At 43.5% G+C, this 25,596-nt stretch overlaps 1 long non-coding RNA gene across 1 annotated transcript in view; it reads left to right on the top strand.

Moving 5' to 3' along the window:
* The first annotated feature begins 13,116 nt into the window (after positions 1 to 13,116).
* The window catches only part of LOC148848792 (uncharacterized), a 29,457-nt gene continuing 16,977 nt past the window's right edge, over positions 13,117 to 25,596 (top strand). Inside the window, exon 1 of the long non-coding RNA XR_016100258.1 lies at positions 13,117 to 13,325. This is a non-coding gene — a long non-coding RNA (uncharacterized LOC148848792). The remainder of the gene's footprint in view (positions 13,326 to 25,596) is intronic.

Genomic DNA, 25,596 nt, shown 5'->3' with positions numbered 1-25,596 from the left:
GCCTCTCCACTGGCTTTGGCAACCCAAATTTGTCATCCCATATCAGCATGAATGAAAAAAAATAAAACCAGGAAGAAAAAACAGAGATCAAAGAAAGAGGCCAAATGACAGGTCCGCCGGCTACTTTTCCTCAGTGCCGATCATCACTAGTGGACCTGCAACTGGTGCGCGTTGCTAGTGTTTGAGGTTCGAATGAATGGAGGAGGAGGTATAACCCTCATGGGGGTATTTTAGGCATTATAAAAAATTATTAGGGATTGGTTCATCCCATTTTTTTGGAGTACTTAAAAAAAGCCAACTTGAAGTCACTTTTTCAAAGAAGTACTTCTTTCTCACTTTTTTACCAAACACCCATAAGTACTTAAAAACCACTTAACATGCAATCCCATATCTTAAAAGAAGTACTTTTATGTGTTCCCCTTAATCATCAAACAGGGCCTAAAGCTCTATATTTATTTAGGCCATGTTTGGGAGTATTTAAGTTAAAAATAAGTGTGTATTCAAATAAACACTTATTTGCATTTGGCACCCACTTTTTCGAGTGTTTATTTTTTATAATAACTTAATAAGCACTTATTTTATATTGGGCGTTTGATGGTATTTTTTTCTAATAAGCACATAAATAATAATTTTTGACTATTTTGTCTTTTATTTTCTTTCAAAATTTTAAAATATACCCTTTGAAAGCACTTTAAAGAAAGTGCTTTTATGAAAGCATTTTTACAAAAGCACTTTTATAAAATCACTTGTGTAAAAGCACTTTTATAAAATTACTGTTATGAAAGCATTTTTACAAAACCGCTTTTACAAAAGTACTTTTATGAAAACATTTTATGAAAGCACTATTATGAAAGCACTCTTGTGAAAGTACTTTTATGAAAGCACATTATAAAACATAAAAGTACTTTTTTGAAAGTGCTTTCATAAAAGTACTCTCATAAAAGTTCTTTCATTAAAGTGCTTTCATAAAAGTACTTACGTAAAAGTGCTTTCAGAAAACTGCTTTCATAAAAGTACTTTTGTAAAAGTAATTTCATAAAAGTGCTTTCATAAAAGAGCTTTCGTAAAAGTACTTTTGTAAAAGTGCTTTTGTATAAGTACTTTTGTAAAGTACTTTTATAAAAGTGATTTCATAAAAGTATTTTTATAAAAGTGCTTTTGTAAAAATGCTTTCATAAAAGTACTTTCTTAAATGTGCTTTCATTAAAGTACTTTCTTAAAAGTACTATCATAAAAATACTTTTATAAAAGTGCTTTTACAAAATTCAACTAGGGATAATTTTATAAGTGGTACTTTAAAATTCAACTAAGGATAATTTTGGAAGAAAATTTTTGAATAAGTAAATATTGTATAAGCACTTAAGAAAAGCTACAAATATGGGCTTAAAAAATAAGCCCTTATTTTTTAAAATAAGAACTTGTTTGGAGCTTATTTCTCACATACCAATAAGTGCTTAATGGCCCAAATAAGCACTTATTGGTATTTGGGAAATAAGCTCCAAATAAGTGCTTATTTTAAAAATAAGAGCTTATTTTTTAAGCCCTTATTTTTAAGCACTCCCAAACATGGCATTAATCTTCATAAACAAATAAGCTGGACAACTTTGCTTTAGCCCATGTTTGGGAGTGCTTATATTAAAAATAAGAGCTTATTCGAATAAACACATATTTGCATTTGGCACCCAACATTTTAAAGTGCTTATTTTAGAAAATAAGCACTTATTTTTTATTGGGTGTTTGGTGGTCTTTTTCTCCAATAAACACTTAAATAAGTAATTGTGACTCTTTTGTCCTTCATTTTCTTTCAAAATTTCAAAATATCCAATCCAAAGTGAATGAATAAAGTACTTTGATAGAAGTGCTTTTATCAAAGTACTTTTAGCCCCTGTTTGATTTCACTCCTAAAAAGTACATCTTTTAACAAGTATATCTTTTAAGATCTGGGATCACACATTAAGTGGTTATTAAGTGCTTTTTTGTGTTTCGTAAAAAAGTGAGGAAGAAGTACTTTTTGTTAAAAGAAACACTTTTTAAAAAAGTGACTTGAAGTTGCCTTTTTTTTCAGCACTTCTTGGAGAAGTACTTCTTCCAATAGAATGGGATGAACCAATCTCTGGTATTTTTTTATACCCAAAATACCCCCACACGAGGGTTTTACCTCCCTCTCCTGTCATTCGAACATAGCAAACCAGGTAACGGTGCACTTAGTTACAGGTCCATTGGTGATGATCGACAGTGGGGAAAAATGGTTGGCGGACCTGTCGTTTTTCCATTTTATTACATTTTGTGAAGTTTTTGCTTATATTAAGCCATTTCCTTAGGTTTTTTTAAACTTAAAACTCCCCTATTTGATGTGTTCGCAGATTTGCAATTTAAAAGATTTTAACGGTACAAAGGCATGAAGTGTTGTCATTCCTCCCCTCCGTGTTTTGTGTTTTTTGTGGTTGTTTTGTATGATTATTTGTCTAATTTGAAAATATTTTGGTTTCATATGAAAATTTTGAATTTTTTTTTGTTAAAATACATGCAAATTCGCTGAAGTTGGATGAATATTTGGTTGCATTTTGATGTTTGAATATTTGTAATGTTTTATTTTTTTAAATTCTGATTAATTTTTCATTTAATCCAAAATATTTGCTTGTTTATTTTCTTTTTTTGCATTGTCTATGTGATAGATTCATATGCATGAATAGAATTTTTTTTTTCATTTTCTTATTAAAAATCTTGAAAACATATGCTGAAATATGTCGGTTACAGATTTTTTTTCTTGATTTTTGTATGTTTTTTGACATTATTTGAATTATTTTTGATGCAAACAATAATGTTGAAAATGGTGCAAAAATTATTTTTGATGCAAACAATAATGTTGCAAACATATATTGAAAATGATGCAAACAATAATGCAAACATTGTTTGAATTATTTTTTGACAACTTGTGAATATTTGTTATGTTATGTTTTGTATATTTTTTGTGATTTTTTTAGAATAATCCAAATTTTAATTTGCTACATTATCCTATTTTATTTTTTTATATAGGATACTGGTGGTGTTTTTTATATTTTCTTGAACAATCAAAATTTTATTTTTTGATTTTGTTGATACGCAGAATAGGCCGAGGACAAAACTATCAATTTGCTCTTAAGCCAAGGTGTTGCTGAGTAGTCTGAGGTCCGAGGTGGCCGAGGATGTGTAGGCCGGTCCTGCAAAGAGTGAAGGAGGATGTCAGAGGCCATGGGTTTGTACCCGAGGTGGAGACTCCGATGCTCAAGTTAGTACGAGGGATATAAAGTGGACGAGGCCTGAGGTGCGAACACTCAGATGAGGCCACAAAGAAGAGTAGGAGTTCTCAAGTTCTTGCTCTTGAGTCTAGATTCCATTCCCTTACCTGGAGGGGGTACACTCTATTTATACTTGAAGCCGCTAGGAGGTCGGTGAGCTTGGATGATAGGGATACGGTCCATATGTGAGGAGCACGGTCATCTAAGGTTGCCAAGTGATGACGCACCAATGGTCCTAAGGTGCACACTGAACTCTACTCTATGAACGCCCTGACTGGGCCGGCTTTAAACGTTGCCGCCTAGCACTTGCCGACCTACCATTGCACGTGGCCGTGGTGGAGGTTCGAGCTGAGGACCTTAGTTTCAAACGAAGGGAGTGTACCAGTTGTGCTGTGGGAGGCATGAAAGGAAGGAAGATCCATCATATGGATGGCCAAACCTTGTAGGGAAGTTGGGCGAAACTTCAAAAATTTTCTTTCTCCCTTTCGGGAATCCAATTCCCTAATTTAGAAAACTGCATTTTCAAAGTTCGTTCTTGAAACAAACAGACCAAATCTGAAACCAAAAGGAAGCAACCAGGGATGTACCTGATATGGAATAATAATAACTCCCAATCACGCTCAAAGAGGTGACCAAAACACACATCCACTGAAGATGACACAGCTTATGGTGAGGCAGGATCAACAAAGTGGTTCTTCAGCAAGAACCCTAATTCTTCACCAAGAATTACGCAAGGGGCTGGTGAGCATGACTTTAGATTGTTTCTTTGAGCAAGAAACAATATCAAGAACTATTCTTGATCAGATCCAAAGGTGGAAATCGAACTAGGTAGGGGCGGCAAGAACTGGAGGAGAATTCTACCGATTACTGAGTGCATAAAACTAGTGAATTTGCCCCCTATTTATAGCCTTCGTTGGATCAGCTTCCTAATCCAATTAGGAAAGAGTTTCTTGATGCAAATCTGATATTTGGATATGCACTCTTAAATGGATAAGACTTGTCTTGTCCTTTAAATAATCCTAATCAATTTATAAACCGAATTTTGCCCCCTTTTAATTAACTCACTTAAGCCTAGTTCGAAATGGGCTTTAGGCCCATTTAGTCACATAGCTCACCTTCCCTTAAATGCTGGCTAGCTTGGCTCTCTTTGTAGGCGTGGGACCCTAGTATTGACCTACATATCAGCCACATGGGTTCAGCCCAGCCTTTGTTACAAGGGCTAGCTAAATTCAATGTAGAACATAGTGAATCCCTGAGTCCATCAGGATGGGCTCTTAATGGGCCCAACATTCACACTAAATCATCCTTGGATCCAGCCATCTTGTGAAGGCCCAAGGGTTGTGGGTAGATGCAAGATTGGCCCATCAGGTATAACTTTCAATGGTCTTACACTTAACCTCTTAGCCCTTAATGATCAAAACACTGCCCAGCAAGAGAGGACCTCTCCCTCTACTGCAAGGTACAGTGTTGCACTCTCTATTCACATGGATCCTGGGAATTAAAACTTTTTGCAAACATTTTGTGAAATCATAATATATATGTATATCTCTATATAAATATATTTTGCAAAAAAAATCTCAACAATTTGAAATCAACTACTAGTAGTTTAGGTTTCCATCGAAGAGCATGCATTCTCCGATCATTCACTTTGTTCGACAAAGGGGCTGATGTTATCACTATGATCACCCACTCAGATGAATTCTCGGACTGCCCCAACATACCCAGGTTTTGACATGGTCAATGATCTCACTGATTGGCATATCAAAGATATCCCAAACCGACACCTACTGTAGTACCATAATCGAGTCTAGGGGTCAAGTGTAACATTCTAGTTTTGCCCATCTATCTCCAAGATCCAGGGTAATACTGAAATTTGGTTTGATTCAAGGTTTCAAGAAAACCCACACTGCATATACCTCAAGTATCACCCCGGCAGTTGAGACAAGCCACTCCAACCCACTTGGCGGTACATTAGTGTCAACCTTGGTAGGATAAATCTCCCTAGATCTATCCAACGACTGTGAAGATTCTAAACTAACACGAGTCTCATAAGTGTCCAGTTTAAGAGTATTACACAGAAACACACGAAAATTACATAAATCAAATATGTACTATTAGTCATTTACAATAAATGCACCAGTACATCAATATGATTGGAGCTAAGGGCATGCACTATCTAACAAGTCGCTATCGGGCCTTCTGGGTAAGGGCCTCGAATTCAGTTTTTTGGGGATGAGAATGACGTGGCTTATGGTGGCATCGGCTAGATCTTCATTCCATTTTCTAAGGGATGCCACAAAGGCCCCTTCTTCAGGGAGGCCTTGGTTTTGAGGTCATTACTACAGGTGGACGAGCAGAGCCCTTGCACCTGCCTTGTTTTTGCATTGGCATGGAGGCAAGTTTGTAGAGGCCTCGACTTTGGTCATGGGTGTTGAGGGTGATGTTAAATAGTTATGCCCTTAGCTACAATCATATTGATGTATCTTTTGAAATTTATTGTAAATGAATAAAGTACATAATTGATTCATGTCATTGTGGGGTGTTTCTATGTAATACACTTAAACTGGACACTTATGAGATTCATGTTAGTTTAGAATCTTCACAACCGTTGGATAGATCTGGGGAGATTTATCCTACCATGGTGACATTGATGTGCTGCCAAGTTGGTTGGGGTGGCTTGTCTCAACTGTCAGGGTGAGACCTGAGGTACATGTAGTGTGGGTTTTCTTGAAACCCTAAACCGGATCAAATTCTAGTACTGCCCTGGACCTTGGAGATAGATGGGCAAAACTGGAATGTTACACCTGACCCCTAGACTCGATTATGGTACTGCACTAGGTGTAGGATTGGGTTGTCTTTGATATGCCTATCAGTGAGATTCTTAGAGGGGGTCAAAACCTGGGTATGTTGGGACAGTCTGAGAATTCACCTGATGGAAACCTAAACTGTCGGTAGTTGATTTCAAACATTGAAATTTGTTTTTGCAAAATATGTTTATATATATATATATATATATATATATATATATATATTATGATTTCAATATGTTTGCAAAATGTTTCAATTCACAGGATCCATGTGAGTACAAAGTGTAGCACTGTACCTTGCAGCCGAGGAAGAGGTCCTCTCTTGTCGGGCAGTGTTTGATCATTATGGGCTGAGAGGTTAAGTGTAAGACCGTTGAAGGTAATACATAGTTGGCTGATCTTGCATCTACCCACAGTTCTTAGGTTTTTATAAGGTGGTTGGATGTAAGAACCATTTAGTGTAAATGTTGGGCACATTAAGAACCCATGTTGATGGACTCAGGGGTTCACTGTCTCCTACAGTTAATTTGGCTAGGCCTTTTAACAAGGGCTGGCTAAACTCATGTGGCTGATGTGTAGATCAATGTTAGGGTTCACGCCATACAAAGAGTACCAACTAGGCAATAGTTTAAAGAGTAAGTGAGCACATAAACTTAATGGGCCTAAGGCCCGATTTGAACTGGGCTTAAGTTAGTTAATTAAAAGGGGGCGAATTTAGTTTTAAACTGATTAGGATTAGTTGAAGGATAAGATAAGTCTTATCCATTTAAGAGTCTAGATCCTAATATGTGATTTGGATTAGAAAACTCTCCTAATTAGATTAGGAGGCTGATCCAGAGAAGGCTACAAATAGGGAGCGAATTCATCAGATTAAACACACAATAGCAAACTGTAGAATTTTTCTCAGTCATTGCCGCCCATACCCAGTTCAATCTCCACTTGTGCATCTGATCAAGCAATGTTGTTGATATTGTTTCTTGGTAGAAGAAACAATCTGAAGTCATACTCACCTGCCCTTGCTCACTTCTTGTTGAAGAATTCAGGTTCTTGCTTCACTACACACTATGTCATCCTCAGTGGAAGTGGGTTTTGGTTTTCTCTTTGGATGTGAACACCTACATTAGGAGTTACTACTACTTCGTATCAGGTATATCCCTCACTTCCTATTGGTTTCAGATCTGGTTTGGTTTTGGTTTCATGAATGAACATTGAAAATGCAGTTTTCAAAGTTTTTCTATTTTATTTTATTGGAAGAAGAAGTTGTTTCGCGTGGAGTCGAAGGCACTTGCGCAAATAAGAAAACTGCAATCTGCGATTTGCAGAAATCAAAACTACAAGCAGCGACTAATCTTTTCTTGCAGGTTTGGATCCACACGAACAGCCCACTGATGTGTTTATTTTCTGATTTTGATTGTCATTTATCATCCATATCTAATTTTCAGACCATCTTATTGAATTGATTCTTGAATGAAACACCAAACCCTAGACCCATTCAAACCAGATTGGACCAAACTGGTTGGACCAAATCTATGGATCGGTGGGGGCTGTTCTCAGCCCTAAAATTCCATATATGGGCCGAGGGTTTGATGGCTAATTGCTAGGTGCAATTCGGCCCACCTCTGTAAAACCCAATTTTAATTTGTTAAAACTGCTTTAGCAAAATTTGGCATAAATGCTATATGGGCCGAACTGCTCTTTGCAGTTCAGCCCATATACCTAGATAATATTATTTGTTAATATTATGGACTTTAAATGGGCTGAAAAGGTTTTAAACTTTAATTATAGGTTTTACAGTTATTTAATTGGTTTGATCAATTGTGGGTGTTCATGCATATGATGTGATGCGTACATGGGCCATAAGCACTTGGCCCATGCCAATTCAATAGTGGCTCTTTCGAACAACATGGATGAATGCACATCATTGTCATGGTGTCCTTAAGATCATTTGATGATCTCCCTTCTCAGTGCGATTTACTTTAGTTTCTCCTTAATAGGAACACCTCGAAACCCTAGTCATTTTGGGCCCACTTTGAATCTGGCTTTATGAAAGTCAGTGGGAGCCACTTTGGTTTGACCTAAATCAGATTTAGGGGGTTATTCTTTTTGTTCACTCTAGTAAATATAAGTGCATGTGATAGGGAATTTCATACGATGAATTCTCTAAAGGCCTTCCATCATTAGTATGAAGGATGGCTGTATTGGTGGGTGGAGATGCACCATAAAATTGGGCTATCCATCTACAAATGTAGTTGGCTGGATTGCTTCATAAGATGATAGAGGCATCATAGACCGATGTGGGAGGGGCCTATCCGAAAATGGAGGACTCTCTCACGGTACCTTAGCGTTCACGAACATGATGGGTGAGCACTTACTGGACAAAAAGGTTTAACCTAAAATGGTTATGAACCTTGTCTAACAAGAGACAAAGAGAAAACTCATAAGATGAGTGGATAAAATCCTTCACAGAAGGTGGTGGAGTTTTGTAGCTAAAACAGTTGGCTCCATGCACCACATGTGGTTTTTCACACTGAGATTGGAGGAAATCTTAGAGATGCCCAAAATGGAGATGAAACATAGATTAAAAGCCCTTTCTATGTGATGACATGCATCAATTTAGGTTGTGGACTTGTAAATCTGCTTTGCCTTTACTAGAAATGGCAAATGGAAACTTCACCCCGTTGTTGGATGATAACAAACTCAAGGGCCCTAATTATGCTGACTGGTTCTAAAACCTTATGCTGGTTTTGACGTCCAAGAAATTGGACAAAATTGCTAGGAACCCTACTCTGGATCATCCGGATGATAGAGCTTTTAAGGCCCGAAGGAGAGTATCAAGAATGGGAAGAGAAAAATTCACCCGGTGTTATATTATAGCCTCTTTAGATAATTCAATACAAAAAAAAATTCGATAAGATCGAACTGTCCAAAGATATATTGGATAGTCTAAAGGCTATGTATGAAGAGTAGAATCATTCTACTTGACAAAAAGGTCTTAAAATTGTTTATGATCGCACAAATGACCGAGAACCAACAGGTTCATGACCTTTGCTTTATCTCTCGTGTCAGGGCTAGATCATGACACTAGAATTGATGTTGTTATCAATTCCTTGCCTTCGTCCTTCAATTAGTTTATCATGAGTTACAACATGAATAAACTAAACATTAGCCTTTAGGAACTTTGCAATATGTTGCAGAGGGCTGAAGAACTGATTAAGAAGGATAAGCCAATAGCCATGCTTGTCCTCAATTCAGCAAGCAGACTGGCCACTGGAAAAGGAATTGTCCTCAATACTTGGAGGATAAGAAATAAGGTATGTTCAATTCTTTTCTCATAGAGACCAATCTGTTGGTCACTTTTTCTTCCTGGTGTATTGACATCATGGCTTTGACTCATGCGTGTAACTCACTGTAGAGTTTCAAGATAAGTAGAAGACTAAGTGTTGGAGAAGTGACACTTTACTTGGGGACTTCTGCAACTGTTGTAGCTACAACCATAGGCACTGAAATGTTATCTTTTCATACATAATCTAAGAAGAAATTTAGTTTCTGTCTCAAAGTTGTGCATGGATGGTTATTTATTTTGTTTAGTAAGGTGATTACTATTAAACGGAATAACAAATTCCTAACAATATCTCCCATAGAAGAAACCAAGATCCACTCCTGCTGAAGATGACATAGCTATGGATGGAACGGAACCAATATGGTGCGTCCTACACACTGGATCCTTTGCAAGAATCCTCTAGAAACTTTGAACACCGAATCTTTTGGTCTTTCTTGCAAGACAGTTGTCAAGAACTGATTTTTTGACTCTCTATCGCCGCAAAGGTTCAATGTTGCAACAGGGAATGGCAGCTGCTGGAGGAGAAATCCATGGACAAAGAGGGCTGAACTGTCTCTTCTCTCTGGAGTCAGTGTGAGATCAAATCTCAATTCGCAGGAGGTATATCTTGCATACCAACCCTAGTTTGAAATCTGATATTTCTGTTAGGGTTTCTCCTCTTTCTTCTTGATTAAGAAACCTCCTAATTGGGAGTTATCCCAATCCAAATCAATATTTGGATAGGGGATAATCTTAATCCTATCCGCAGATTAAGTTAGTTTTCTCTTTATCTTATCAGGAGGTTATCAGATTCAAATCTAATTTGAATTTGGTCTCCTAGAGTGGATAAGGTTAAAGACCCAATTCTTTTACTAACATTAATCTCATATTCGCCCCATGAATATGTGATCATATCAGCCCAGTTCGAAATGGGCTTTTGGCCCATTAAGTGTTCGGTGTTTAACTATTTTCCAATCTACTGCCCAGTTGGGCTTCTTTGTATGGCGTGAGACCTAAGCATTGATCTACACACCAGCCACATGGGTTCGGCCCAGCCTTTATTGCAAGGCTCAGCCGAATTCACTGAAAAACTTAGTGACCCCCTTGAGCCCATCACATGGACCCTATGGGCCCAACACTTACATTAAGTGGTCCTTAGGCCAAGCCATCTTATAAAAACCCAAGGACTGTGGGCAGGTGCAAGATTAGCCCATCAGGTATTATCCTAAATAGTGTTACACTTAACCTCTCAGGCCTTAATGATCAAGCACTGCCCGACAAGAGAAGACCTCTCCCTCGGCTACAAAGAATAATGCCGCACTCTCTACTCACATGGATCCCGGGAATTAAAACATTTTGCAAATCTTTTGAAACCGTACATATATATATATATATATATATATATATATATATATATATATATATTAATTTTGCAAAACAAAATTCCAACGATTGAAATCAACTGCCGGTAGTTTGGTTTCCATCAAAGAGAGTGCATTCCCGATCATTATCATTATCCGACAAAGGGGCTGATCCTGTCACTATTATCACTCACTCAGTTGAATTCTTAGACTGCCCCAACATGTCCAGGTTTTGACCCCCACTAAGGATCTCACTGATTGACATATCAAAGACAGCCCGGTCCGACACCTCGTGATGTGTCATAATCGAGTCATGGGGTTAAGTGTAACTTTCCAGTTTTGCCCATCTGTCTCCAAGGTCTAGGGCAATACTGGAAATCTGGTCCGGTTCAAGGGTTCAAGCAATCCCATACTGCATGTGCCTTGGGTCTTACCCTGATGGCCGAAATAAGCCATCCCAACACTTGGTAGTACATCAGTATCAGCCTTGGCAGGATAAATATCCCTAGACTTATCCAATCACTGTTGACATTTAAAAGTAACACAAGTTTCTATAAGTGTCCAATTTTGGGGTCTTACATAGAATTATACCAAACAACATGAATCAAACATGTACTTTATTTATTTACACTAAATGTTAAAAGTACATCAAAATGGATTGAAGCTAATGGCATACAAAACTGTCTAACATTGTCTAGGGTCCAACATCTCCAAGGCTAGAATCCTGCCTTTCCTCTTTTTTATCTCCGCTTCTGGATGCTGCTGCGGCAAGGACATCATGATGGGCCTCCTCATTGCTTGTGCCCGGTGTGGAAATAAAAAGGATGTTTCATGTTATTATTCCCGCCTGACCAGACAACTAGGATGATGTGGCAAGCAACCTAAAGCCAAAGATATTATTGGAGAGGTGAACGGGATAAAGAAAGATAGATCCCATAGGCGAGCGGTCGGGATCAAAAAAATTTCTCTGCTGAATGGACCGAGCTGACTCAGGAACTCTCTCGATTGGATCGTAATTCATATGGTGTGTGAAAAGCAATGAATCGGATATTTCGTCTACCACCTGCTCGGGATCCGATCAGTAATAGAAAGATTATGTGATAAGCCTATGAAACTCAGAAACCACCTATTTGTTATTAGGAGTAGGTGGAGTTGAAGGGATGAGAAGACATGCAACGGATATCAACATGTATCTGTACCGCCTGGCAGATATAACACACATGCTCAGGATACTTAATAGCATACTCATTCTAATAACTGATAAGCCATAGGATTTTGCACTAGTATTGTCGGACTAAAAAGCTAGCACCGCTACCCTTCCGAGAGTCCGTGATCAACCCCAGAATCAGAAGAATCATACTATGAGCTGCTCGAGAACTAGTTTCGAACTGAGAAAGACTTAGAAGAGGGAGACTTTTAGTTGCGGCTTAGCCTAAACCAAGATAGGTAGTATTATGCTCTTTCCACTGAACCGCCGATAGAGGCGAAACGGAACTCAAAAGAACTTTAAGGATAGGATAGTTGAATTTGAAGGAGATTTATGGATAAAGAAAGTCACGATTCAGGATGACCGATGGATCAATGCTACTAAAGCTCGCGCATACTTCCTAACCTAAAGTACTGCCGAGATCCATGGTCAGACAATACAGAGATGCAGGTAGCGGGAACCCAACCTTTGGTGTACCGGTCGTACCAGCCATTTGTTCCTCTCCGCGGCCTCCCCATCCCGAACGAACCGGAGAGAGGCAAGTCATAGTAGGTCTCTCGCCCTTTTGTCCCTTCAATGCTGTTGAGTCGGTCGTCCCAGAGGGGCTGGGGGAGCGTACGGGATAGACCAGTAAACCCCTGGGCTACAGGTCCTGCCTATGAGTCAGGGACTGGGTCTGGTCCCTGCCTGACCCCTGCTTCATACGTATAAGGAATTTCTCTATCTTCCCCGCTCGCTTGTGGCCATTGTTCGGAATCAACGCCGAGTTGGTCCCCAAGAAGGAAGCCAGGGCATCCCTGGAGAAAGATATGGATAGTCAATTTCCTGATGAGCTCATGGAGGGAGAGCTGAAAGATGATGAGGCACTTGTCTACATGGCGACAGAAAGAGTGCCCTAGGTTGTCAAATGGTGCTACGTCCTCTACTACGATTCGTATGGATGGCGGGGGGGGGGGGGGCTCAGTGGTCTAGTGTTCTCTAGGAGGCTCAGATAGAGGACAAGAGGTCCTTAGAGAGTGAGTGGTTCTTGTGGTTCTTCCCTTGAGAGCTATGAGTGAATAGTGTTTCCTCCTTGTATATGAGTACGAGTGTTTAGAGTGGAGAGATTGTTATAATAAAAGAGTTGTGTTGTTCTCTCCAATTTGTTCTCTTGCCTTTATTTAGTAACTTGCTTTTGAGTGAGCGAGAAAAGAGTCAGTCGTGCGTCAAAGAGTGAGAGGTGAGCTCAAGGCCGAGTCTGTGAGAGGCGGAGGCGTCCTGCGCAAGTCGGAAAGGAAGGAGGCCGAGTCAGAGAGGCGGAGGCGTTCCGAGGTTGCTGAGCAGGAAGGCGAACACCACAGAGGGCACGCAGAGGTCAGTATCGCTGTATTGAGCTTGCGGTGAGAAGGCCCCGGAGAGCGATCCTAGCGTCTCTTGGTATCCTCGTCGCTCTCACCGGCGAGTCACCATCCTCTTGCACCAACAAGAAAAAAGCAAAAGAAACAAAGAAAGTACCGCATCTCGCTCCTTTTTGGGGGGTAAGAGAGAGGGAAAAAGAAAGCAAAAGAAAGTATCCACGTGCATCATTCCAGGTATGGATACCCTGGAACAACAAGCCTTTCATGGAAATCCTAACTTCAACCTCCGTCCATACTTCTCCGATTCAAATCGGAAAGGATTTGCATCCGGTGGCTTGAGCGTGCCCAAGACTGAAAAATGGGTTGAGCGACGAGGATACCAAGACGCTGAAAATGATTCCCTTTAGCATCCCCTCAAACCGCTAAAACCAATTTTACAGGCTGATTCAGATGTGAACCTGGCTCTGATACCATGGCTATAAGCCATGGTCCGTGAAGGAGTGCGCCTTTCAGAAGGCCCTCTATGTTCATGATCCTAGAAAGGATCGATTTCGCATTGAACTCTCTAAACCCCTGTTATATCCGTAGTTGGGATTCGTACTGAATGGATCCTTTTCCAACGGAGATTTAGACTTCATGTCCCTCTCCTTGATTATGTTTACACTGAAACGAATGTTTCTCCTCAGCATCGACTGGACACAGTTTCCAGCTTGACCGAATGACGCTCCTAGGTTCAATTGTCGGAGCGTAGACTCTAGAAGTGAGAGAACTTGGACTTGCCCAGTTTCCCAATGTGGAAACTGCTCTAGTATGACTGAGTCTACCATATCGATTTCCAAGTCAGGTGGTACCGACTTTCCCGTTCTTCACCTCAAGCCCAACTATGCGGTCTTGAGTGATGCATCAGCTGTGGCCTACTCTATTTTGGCCGCTATTAAAAAAGAGCAATCAGATCAGACTGATCTTCAAACCGGGACTATAATCAGTCCGATATCGCCTAGTCGCACTAGCGACTCATCTCGCACTGCCAAGTCTCATCCCCAAGATCCCAGTGTAACTTCAGACATTGAAGCTCGTTCTAACGAAAGGATACCAATTCCTTTTTCCGGGGGAGGGATAGATAGAGAGAGAGAGAAGCGAGCCAACCATTGTGGCTCCTATCGTGCTCCAAAAGAATATGGAGCCTTCACGTGATGAGGACGACCTGACTCAGTCTCTCATCGTTGATAAGGGAATGAATCGAGTCGTGGATGATTTCTTTGTTCCCATGACTACGGAATTGCCATCCAGAGGTCCAGAAGTGATCTTGGATAGAGCAATGGAAAGCGCTTCGCGCGATCATGTTGGCCCTGTAGCGGTCGACCCGGCATCTAGGGAACCTCTAGACTGCCTCATGTGCGATAACTCGAACCCTAGGGTCGAGTCAACTGCCTTTTCTGATCGGAAGAGCAAGAATGGGGATTTGAATCCTCTCTAAAATGGAAGGAAGATCGCGGCAAGTGAGCCGCAGGAAGGTGACATGGTTTCGTCCTTGCTCAAAGTCCAATTGCCTAACTGGCCAAAGAAGGATAAAATTGTCGACAAGGAGCTGACCAAGTGGTCAGGATGTGCTAATGGAAGAGTGTCGCAATCGCCAAAGAAAAGAGTGTGGCACTCGTCTTTGTCTCTAAACAAGACCTACGTGCCTGATCAGTGCAAAAAGATTCTAGGCGGCGCTTTAAAGATAGGCCGCTCTGCGATCTCCGGTGAGAATGGAGGAGGGTTCAAATTGACATGGCCTCGAGAGGGCCAATGCGCCTTTGTCCCCCATAGGGGCTCGATCTCACAACTGGCACGGTAGCGGGGGTTTGGACTTTTCCTCGTCCGGAATGCAGGCCACTAGTCCCTACAGGGGACGCGCGAAAACCCCATCTACTCGAAGGAGTGATCATCACTCCAGTACCGACGCGAAGTTTCACCTACGGGATAGCAATGTTTCTTTGCCCCGGCCGCCGGTATGCCCGGAGGACTGACCGGACAAGGTATTCCCCGCCAAGAGAAACGTCTAGGCAGTCTGCTATGCTTCCTGAAAGGTTTGAGTCTCCTAACCGATGGTTTGAAAGGCTCCAAATGATTCAGTGTCTATTCCTTCAAAATCTACTCTTCGCCACGAAGGCGTGAATCACTATTCTTTCTATGCAAGGATTGGAAAACCAAGTTTCCTGCTCTCGACCATGGTAATGGATTCTCATGTTTCAGCTGGGTTTCAAAAGTCAATCCGGGATTTCCAAAGGGAAAGGTTTGTTAGCCATACACGGAAAGCCCCTCTGCACACTAACCTTGGTGGTCAAATTGGAAATGTGGATGACATCCGGACGGGCTATAGTTGCATAGCCAAAGGCAAGGAGGGCAGGAACTTCTTCCTTCAAAAGGAATGGGTGCAGCAGTTTATGGCTCGAAGTACCAGGCGTCAGGACGCATCCGGGGCTGACGACTTGACGATGGAAGCTTGTCGTGGTGGTGTACGCCATCATGCTCTAAAGTGCAGGAAAAGCCCTTTGCGGGCTATGCCCACTTTCTCACTATCCGCACCTCTTAGCATATGTCTCAAATCAGAGGCACTATCCCAAAAGGCAAGTCACTCTTCACTTTTTCCCCTCCAGGGGCGCATGGCACATATGGAAGAAGGGGGGGACCCCTTATGATGATGGGCGTGATCAAAACCAGCTTCGATGATTGCATTCTTGGAGCGTTGGTGGAAGCTAATGCAGTCTAGGAGAAGACTCTTAATCCTGGAGGGCATGAATCAGGAAACCTCACAGGTGGATGGTCTATGGCCCAACAGATACTTACTGAGACTGATTCGGCCACGATCTGGAACAAGTCCTGTGGCGATGGGATCGAATCTTCCTTTATTGCGATCCGACGGGTTTCTTCTCCAGTGGAATGGCAGGATGGGAGTCGTTGTCTGGGGATCAACTACCAGGATGAGAAGGAAGCTTTCTATTTCATTTTCCGTACAAATAATCCAACAGTCACCCGGGTTGTTCTAATTGACAGTGGCAGCTTTTGCTGGTTTATCAATTCCTGGTGGAATGTTTTTGGAGTAAAGAAAGAGTGAAAGAGTGCGAAACTAGAGCGATTCGCCCCCGCCCGTTTGAAGTGGCAAAGATTGCGACCAAACGAACAACACATGAGAACGACCAGGAAGCCGTGGTACTACTCCTGGGAGTACTCGTGATGCTATAACGAGGGGAGTTGAGCTGTTGATTTCATCAGAACGCATCAGGTGCGATGGTGCGAGGGAGAGTTCCGAAGCGCCTCGTTTGATGAGGTGTGCGAAAGCCTGAGTGTTCGACTTGATCAGGCTCGATCGAGAGAGCTGAGAGCGGATCAAGAGTACCAGATGAAGAAAAAGTACTCACCTGAACTCAGGCAACATATAATAGAACTGGAGGCTCGGTATACGAAGAGAACCTTCACGAAGGCAAGAAGCAGGGGATACGGGCTGCGTCAAAATCGCCAAATGCAGCCAGGTCAAGATAGGGACACCGGACAGTGTAGACCTTTCAAACCGGTGGTCACGTTGTGGAAATTCGCTCGAGGCGAAAGGCAGGTGGTCGATAGTATAGTTAGGTCATGCAGTTAGACATACCCTGGAGCATTTCGGAGAGATTAGCGGACAAAGAAAGTCAAGGTTCAGTCTCAAGGCTTGATTCGTGGATGGGACTGGACCTATTTCCAACCATTGACCCAGGCCCCTGATCGTTGTGTCGCAGAAAGATGGAGGAGATCTGGATCAACCTTAGTGAACTCTTCGATATACGTCATTCAGTGAAATGGTGGTTGCGGGGATGCTGGGTCACCAACTACTCTTGGTGCTTCGGGCGGGTCATTCACCGGTTCTTGCAGGGGTCTCCATCTCAACCTGGAGAACGAACTCGAACTGAATCGAAACTCTTGCTTTATAGGGGGCTCAATCCACTCAATGGGGTGGGTTCCTTCCGGGCCAACAAATTGAACTGGGGCTCCGTTCGCACGGAAGTATCTGAATAAGCCCAGGGTGGTTGGCCCTAGGATTATAGGCTTTGAAAAATAGATTCAACCTATTTATTGCCGATCCAGTAGTAAATAGCGGCCAAGCTTAGGGAAGATGGAACTCCCAAGACTGAGTTGCATGGGAGGATAGGAGGTCGGGCGGGTCCAATAAACGCCGATTCCAGAGGTTCACTAGGGGTCTCGGACGGATTCATGGGGATCTTCTTCACCGGTATCTGCTGGGGAATCCGACTCATCCATTATGTGAGGTGCACTTTACGAAGGATCTGAAGTTCATACAAAATCAGGACCCGGGATAGGAGGAGGGAGCAAAAAACTGATTCATGCACCACCTTGAAAGTCCGCTCACATTCCACTCCTGATCCAGCTAGAGGGCACTACTGAAGATAGGAGGAATTCTCTGCTGCTCTAACTCTCCCGCGGACAAGAGATCAGATTCCCCTTCCAGAGGTATCAGTTACCAGTGACAGGAGCGATGAAGGCCTTCTAATCGGTGCTCGGATCAGAATCAGTTCAATCTTTTCCCCTTTTTTGACACCTATCAGATCTATTATCCCCCGTGGAATCGAGAACAGGAGAAAGAGGAAAGGAAAGGAAAGGAATGCTTATCGATCTTGAAGACTGAGACTCTTGTGACCGCCCACCCATCTGATTCAATCCAGAAAAAGCAGGCTTGTTCGACCAGAGATCAAAAGCTGCTCGGAAGAGGTCACTGATTGCCCGGAGTGACAGGCAGGATCAGATCGGAATCAGTCCCACTTTTTGTCGATTACCCCAAAAATGGATAGCCAGTCAGCATTGAATGCCACCAGTCATTATGGCCAGACATAATGGATGAGTCGGAGATGGCTCGAATCATTCTTTTTTGAGAAATAGTTCATAGATAAAGGAAGGAAAGACAAAGACTCTTCCTCTTCATGATGCATTACTCATCCTTAAAGCTGAGGGGCACCGACAGGCTTTGAGCACCCGGGATAGGAATTCCATAACCGATATGCCTCTTTCGGTGTTTTTGTCTATTACGCAGGGGCAAGTGAATTGATAGGATTGAATATCCCCCAGGGATGGCAGTTATCAGCAGCTTCGCCCACTTCTTTATTGAAACACAGGAATGGTAGGTAGGGTCGGGGAAGAGTTGTTTAGGGAGATAAGAACATTAGATCTCAGCCAAGGAGGCATGCTGATATGAGAGGGGCAGCTCTCAATTGAACTGATTGGACCGGAGGAGAAATGATCGATATGCCGTATCCGATGCAAGAGGGAATTAATTAACTGGAGGGTTTCAATATAGGCACTCTCTAGAGTCCTCGATCTTTGGAAGAATTCAACTATTGACGGCCATGAGTTTTGTACTGCCATTACGATCAAATCAGAAGGAAGTTTTTTACGGATTTGTTATACTTTTATCTATCGCCCGATGCGACTGTAGAAGTCCTCAAAATCATATAGATTGGAAGATCTATTAGAGATGAAGATCCGCTAAGGAAGTAGTTCTCTCTGGAAAATAGTTACTGATTAGAGGTGCATAATGAATGAAAATGCAACAGGAAGGCAGGAATGATTGAATCGAGTCAAATTGCGCTCCTCTGATACAGTCGGGGTATACAATATTCTAAGACTCCTTCAACAACGCCTCTAGTTCAGCTGCTCACCGCAGTCGAGGGCTCAAAATTCCTTTGATGCAGGTGGATTCAAAGCCTCTTGTTTAGGCACCTCTTTCTGGGGTTGCCTCTGACTCCTCCAGTGGATTGATCAGTCGATAACCTCCTTATGACTTCAGGGAGAGACAAGAGGTCAATGCTTTATGTGACAAAAATAGGTCTTTAAGATCTCCTAATCTGGCTGCTGGTGCGGGCTTATACCTGGCTGGATGGGACTTTCTAAATGAGTTGATTCCTGAAGCTTGATGTGGAAGCTACGGGAAAAAGAAATTGCCTTAAATTAAAGCTCTTGATTTGCCCGCCCCTATTCTCCTCATTCGACGCCCTTTCTAGTGCACATAAAGAAAAGGCCTCTCCTTCTTTCTTTCTTTTCTAGTTCAGAAGCTGGCCTTTAAAGCACCTCTAGTTCAATATCAAGCGGAAGCCCTATCTCCTCATTCGCCCGACATCCTTTTCTTAAGAAGAAAAGATCGGAGCCGGTTTCAGTCGATTGGATACCTCTAGTCATTCTCTACCAACTCCTTTCAAAGCTGGGAATTCCATATCTTTATATATTGGCCTATTCGAGCAGGTTATGGCATTCCTGTCTGTAAATGCATGCTTCTTTGATCGGCCCGTTCTGCCATCACTTTTTAAGAGGCCTTCGGCTAGGCGTTTCTTCGACGGCTTGGGAAAAGAACTTCACCGCTCATGGTCTTCCTACTCCGATCTCGCTTCGGGTTTACCACTAGTTGGGCTAGCTGGCTCTCTTTCCTATTACCAGACCTGCTTACTTACTTGTGTACCGGAAGCGGTTACGGTGACTTGCCTCTTTCCTTTTGTGCCTGCTTTCTTTCCTATTGCTTGTGTTGTGCCAGTTGAAGGGCCCAACTCCAGTAAGATTAGATAAATAGAAATAGGTTGTAGAGGAGAATGATAGAGGGACAGAGGTAACAGGACGGAGGGTTGGGGAGTCGATAAGGTAAGGTGACGGTAAAGGTCTTACAGAACCTTTGCTTGCTTTCCTACTGGCAGGCTTTCGATTGCTAATACGAGGAGATGAAATCGGCAAGACCTACTATTACGATTGATTGCTTTCCTGCCTGCTTGACTATTGCTTGTGTGCCTGTTCAATACCATAATACAAACTAGTAGAGCGAGGAGAAGAGGAGATTGCTAACCAGAGGAGATAGTTACCAGTGACTTTTCGATTGCTGGACTATTCCTGCTTGTGTGCTTTCCCGATGGCGATTGGTAATACGAGTTGCGCTTGCTAATACATACCTGCTTGCTTACTGGCTGGTTGCTATTTTTCCTATGTTGCCTTCGGTTGCTTTCATGTTCCTATTCATACTAACCACTAGTAGGGCGAGGGGAGAGTGACCAGTGACGAGTGACCATAGGGCTTTGGTAACCGGAGGAGTAGTTGCCTAGTAGCCAGCTGACTTACGAGTACCAGCAGCAGTGACGGTTACGCTTTCTTATGCCGCCTAACAAGCGAAGAAGAAAATCTTCCTGCTCCTTTGACACCCGCTCCTATTCCTATTATGACGATTGCGATGCCGATTGCTTGCTATTCTTATGTTGCCTATTCCTATTGTTTGCTATATTATTCCGGTGCCTGTAGCGATTCCTAATACCAGCTGGCTTGCTTGCGATTGAAGTGGCTTGTGTTGTGCCTGTTGGCGGTTTTTCCTTAGCGTTCTATCTATTATAACTATTCCGATGACTGGCTTTCCTGCTCCTGATCCTACTCCCGCTCCAGTTCCTATTCCTAACACGACAACCTCCTACACCCGCTCCTACTACCGGCAAGAGACGAGCTCCTACTCCTATTATTCCGTTGCAGTGGAGGTTTCGGTTTCTTATGCCAGTTTCAGGTTCCTTTTGTTCCTATTGCTTGTGTTCCAGTTGCCGGTTCATACTGACTATGTAGTATGCCGGTTGCCTATTCATCATACGAGACGAACTAACCAACCAGAGTGACAAAGCGAGGAAAGACTACTGCGAATACACCAGCTCCAGTTCCAGCTGCTGCTAAATATGCTCCTCTTCCTATAAAGAGTGACAAAGCGAGGAAAGACTAAAGCCAAGACTCATATTCCTATGTTGAGTATTCCGATTGCTTTCCCGATCGATTGCGGTTCCTGTTCCTACTGCTTGTGTTGTTTTCCTGCTCCTACTACCGGACTTGGAAAGAAAGGATAACATTACTATGACTCACAGGAGTGAGTTAGGGCACAGCTGTCGGCCCCCCCATCTCTCTCTGTACTATCGGAATTCAATAGGAGGGAAAGACGATTCTTCTTGGCTGGCTGCCCTGCCCGACGAAAGGTGGTTGTTCCTTACTAGTACCTCGCTTCTCCGAACCACTGACTGACCTGGTTGCTCGCAGAACATATGCTACGATCTGCCGGGTCTTTCCATATTGATTGCGCGCGGGTCTACGAGACATGGGACTTAGGGCAACTCTTACTCTTACTCCGGCTTCAGGCGGCGGCCCGGACGTGATGGAAGCATCTCGTATGTAGAATGTACACGGTTGGGTAGTAAGAGGATGATGCCTTCGGGTGTTCGCCTTTTGATTTAGTTTCCGAACGGCTTCTGCTTGTCGGGCAGCCTCACTTCATTCATGCATGGGCGTTCCACAAACGAAAGCGAACCAATGCCTTTCCTTTAGCGGCCGCGGTTCGCTGTTGGACAGAAGAGTATATTTCATTCTTTAATCTTTTATAAGATTCATTCATTATATTACTGATCATGTAAACGGAGACCTTTCTAAGGTTCCCTAGATCTTATCCCACCAAGGTCAAGGTGTTCAGATCAATGCCATCTAGGGTTCGATCAGTGGTAGCTGGGGTCATCTTACCAGGAGCAGATCGTAGGGTCTTATAGACACGAGACTGAAAGCTCCGTAGGGTTTACCCACTCTATCTAATAGTATAGGGGGTTGACCCACTCGACTAAAAGGAGAGGAACATGATTCTTTGATAGACTCTACCTTGCTCGAGCTGCTCCTCTTTCTTATTGATGGCTCCTGAGCGCTGTTCGTAGGAAAGCTCCGAGTTCCGTAAAATAAGAAGTGGTGCCCTTCCATCTCTAGCAGGTCTGGCGCTCACGTGACCGACAGTGATAGATCTGTCACTTCCTGGGGGAGTTCTGTTATGAGTGACGAGCGAATGCCCTATTGATCAAAGGTCATGAGCTCTGTTATGAACGGGCTTTCTTTCGTTGATCAGGAACCTCGCCCGCCATAGCGGAAGTGCATCCATTCCTTCGTATCGCTCCCCCTGACTGCAACTCTTTCGCTTGTTCATTAGGGCTCTGTGACAGGGGCGGGGCGGTCGCTTACGGGGCCTATCAGCCGGAAGCTCGAATCTTGAAATCGCTATCGGTGCAGAGAAAGAATTTCGTCATGCGTTCTCTCTCTTCCTTCCGTCATGCTACTGCTACTGTCATGTGCTATACATTTCTCCTCCCGTCCAGTGTTCCCTCTCTCATGTTATACAGAGTGGACCGCTCCCCTTTTTCTTAATCCAATGAATAGGCGAGGGCTTCGCTCGCTTAGAAGCAGGGGCGGGCAGCAGCAGCATTAATTCGTTCGCCCGCGCGTACATCTTCTATTGATCGCATACGATCATTGTGCCGGGAACCATACCGAACCAAGAGATCAAGGGTCGATGAACTGAGCTATATTGACGGTTGGTTGACTTCATTCGTTCTTTTCTAACTACTGATATTCTAGATAGAGAAGAAAAGAACTACGCCACAACCGTGAAGGGGATACCAAAGGGGAGCTCCATGTCACCCGTGCTTATGAATATCTTCCTGCACCTCTTCAAATGATGTTCGTAAGGCAAGGCCTCCATCGGGTTGGACTCCAGTTAATGTCATATTTTTTATAATCACAAGGCAAGTGAGGAGGACAACCTAACCAACTACTGATATGGTCAGTTTTCTGGTTCCTTCTTGAAGTAGGCTTATGTTACGCTTAGTAATCTAACATTTGGATCGGTTCTGAATTGTAGCCATCAAAGGGTCCATCTGAAAGATTAGGTTTTCTATACACGGAGGAGCAAGCACTTGGGCTACGCAAAGTCAAGCCGTTGCAGCAAGATTCAAAACGGATGCACGTGCTAGCGCAACAAGCAACGGCTTTGAATCGCTTGCTCGGCTGCGCGTTAGCGCAACGGCTTTCGCGCTAGCGCTCAATCCGTTGCTTGTTGCTAGCGCGCGCATCCCGTTTTTCAGCTGGGGCTGAATCATTCAAATCATTCGAAGAAGGTTCTTCTGACTATAGATCGGAATAGAGATTATAGCAATTTCAATTTCATTTCCATTATGGTCCATGGATATCAATTTTGAGTTTTCCATATTTAGAAGTGGGTCTTGGAGTTTCATAGGTTGGCAAGAGCGTGAGGGGCACCCTTGACAAGGGGAATCCTGTTTATGTTCCCGCCAAAGGAGTCGGCTGCTCCTTTGCCTGCGAGCTTGGCCTATTTTAGTTCGGTAAAGTAGCGAACCCCGTAAAAAAATAGCCTTTTCCGGCATTGCATTTTTTGTCTTCTTTTTCATGGCCCAAAAGGAATTTTAAGATATTTATGTTTTCCAACGAAATTCCTTTTTAGCTTGTCCAGGCGGACTCGAAGAGGGCGGCTTTGCTCTGCTCATACACGCCAAACAATCACGAAGCTACTAAGCGAAGCGCGCGCTGGTTCTATCCTGTTACGTCAAGTCTTTACGTCTATAGCGGGTGCCTACCTTGCCGAACAAAAAGAAAGTGGCTCAGCTGAATGGCAAGCCGGCTGAGAGTGTACCAAATACACAACCAAAAAAAATGAGCTCAACTATATGCTTAACACATGATGCCCAGGAATCCTCCAGACACGGGGGGATACGAATTCCTCCGCCTGGGACAAAGCATAGAGCTTGCCGGGCTGAGCCCCCGCTCCTTTTCCCTCTAAAACCCCTCACCTGAGGGTACCTTCGCTCCACTAGCCTGGATTGGCGGATGGAAGTACCAAGGTGCGTCTGGTGGTATCGTATATAAGATCACGGTTGCATTTAGGAGTGATGTTTCCCTCTTCTTAAAGCCGGCGGTGATCTCACTTTCGAAAGAGAGTCTCGACGTGGCGGTGTACACGTAGCTCCATAGCGCGGAGCTAGTCACTGGCTACAGGGCGACCGACCTACCGGACCGGAGGCGGCCGAGAATGTTGTCAAAAAGACCAACGACGATCTTGGAGGAGAAGAGGAGGAGGAGGAGCTAATTCGGACGGAATCGAATGATTACGAGATACACTATGAGACAAAGCCTACAGGGGAGAGCACTTAGACAATTAACTTTGAGTACAGGGAAGTCTGCTGGGAGGAATTCCTTCGGGCGTATTACGGTTTTTCACCGAGGGGGTGGATCGAAGCGATTGCAGCGAAGAATTGATCTGAAACGAAGCACTTCGTCTATGGGCATTGTAGAAAGGATAGAATATGACCCTAATCATTCTTCTCGGATCGCTCCAGTACGATGGATCGAGGGGGTGCAGCTACGCCGCCAGAGGAAATGCAACACGATAGAAGAGTTCGCTCCGCCGCGTAAGATCCTCGAACCTACCACGACCACCATCCGCGGCCTATTTTCGTTCTCTTCCCTACCCGGGAAGGTGGATCAAAGAAAGGTAGCTTGCTTCTCTCCTAGACTGATGGCGGCTTATGTAGTGGTCGGCCTTCCTACCAGAATGCCTCCTTGGTCGAAGAGCCAAGCCAGCGCAGGAAGCAAAAAAACTTGCGTGAAGGACGTTTTCTTCTCTGCCCTCTCCTCTCCAAAAGCCAAGGGAGATACTGCATCCCTTTCCTTCGGTAGCTCTTTTGGTTTCCCAAGGATAGCGGTAGCAGGGGCAAAGCCCGCTTTCTTCGCTCCGCGAATGAGAGATAAACTCAAAGGAAAAAACACGTTCTCTCTTTGCGAGGTCTGAAAGTGGAGAACGCATAGCATTCTCTGGGCACATAGGATCAAACGTAAAGCAGCGCTTTCTTGGCAGAGTTTTAGGTGGCAAGAGACTTTAGGGCTTGTTGGAGCTGCTGAGCATAACGAATCGAAGCCGAAGACGGATCAAGGTAGCTTGCCTGCCAAGCCGATAGGCGAAGGGCCGAAGGATGGAGCGTGCAAAGTCGATCGTGCACCTGTCGTGTGACCCGTTGGTCCTAAGCAATGTCTTTCGCGAAGTGACCCACCTAGAAACAGCTCTCCTTTATGTTAGGGGGGCACTCAAATGGAACTTCGATCGGATGCGGGTATCCAATCCCGCCGCTGAGATGTCCAGCGGATTCTTGGGCCTTGACGAATGGCCGGCCACCTTTTACGTTAGAAGAGCAAAAGGCCCGGGGCATAGTAGGATGAACCAATGTGAATGAGTGTAAGCTTCGTTGCCTGAACACGATTGGTGCTGACCACACTAGGTGCTACCGTGGTAGCAAGAGAGGCCAGGCGGTGACAATTGAGAGGTTGTCACTGAGCATTCCTAGTCACACGGGAAGAGAGGTCAAATGGCAAGGCCATACGCCCATTTGGCTCCTCGCGGAGTATAGCTCACATCCAAACATCTGATTGGG

The sequence above is a fragment of the Nelumbo lutea genome, chromosome 6, assembly GCF_056320005.1.
Source record: "Nelumbo lutea isolate HS-2025 chromosome 6, American lotus-T2T, whole genome shotgun sequence".
NCBI lineage: Eukaryota > Viridiplantae > Streptophyta > Magnoliopsida > Proteales > Nelumbonaceae > Nelumbo > Nelumbo lutea.
This window is presented reverse-complemented; position numbering and strand designations above follow the sequence as displayed.